Genomic DNA, 301 nt, shown 5'->3' with positions numbered 1-301 from the left:
GCAGTGTGATCGCAGGGGGGTATCCCTGGGGTCCGGCAGTGGCAGGAGGGGGTCGGTCTGGAGCCAGGGGCAGACAGGTGGACCCAGGAGGCTTCTGTCTGCTCGGGCATTGAGTCCCGGTACCGTGCCCGGCCGTCTCTGGGCACGGCTGAGACCACGCGTGTGCCCCCCGCCCCCGGCAGGGACGAGATCGCGGGCTGCATCGAGAAGGCTTACGAGAAGATCCTCTTCAACGAAGCCACCAGGATCCTCTTCTTCAACACCCCCAAGAAGATGACAGAATACGCCAAGAAGGTGCGGG

This window comes from Alligator sinensis, unplaced genomic scaffold (genome assembly GCF_000455745.1).
Source record: "Alligator sinensis unplaced genomic scaffold, ASM45574v1 scaffold1667_1, whole genome shotgun sequence".
Lineage (NCBI taxonomy): Eukaryota > Metazoa > Chordata > Crocodylia > Alligatoridae > Alligator > Alligator sinensis.
Note: the sequence above shows the minus strand (reverse complement) of the source record.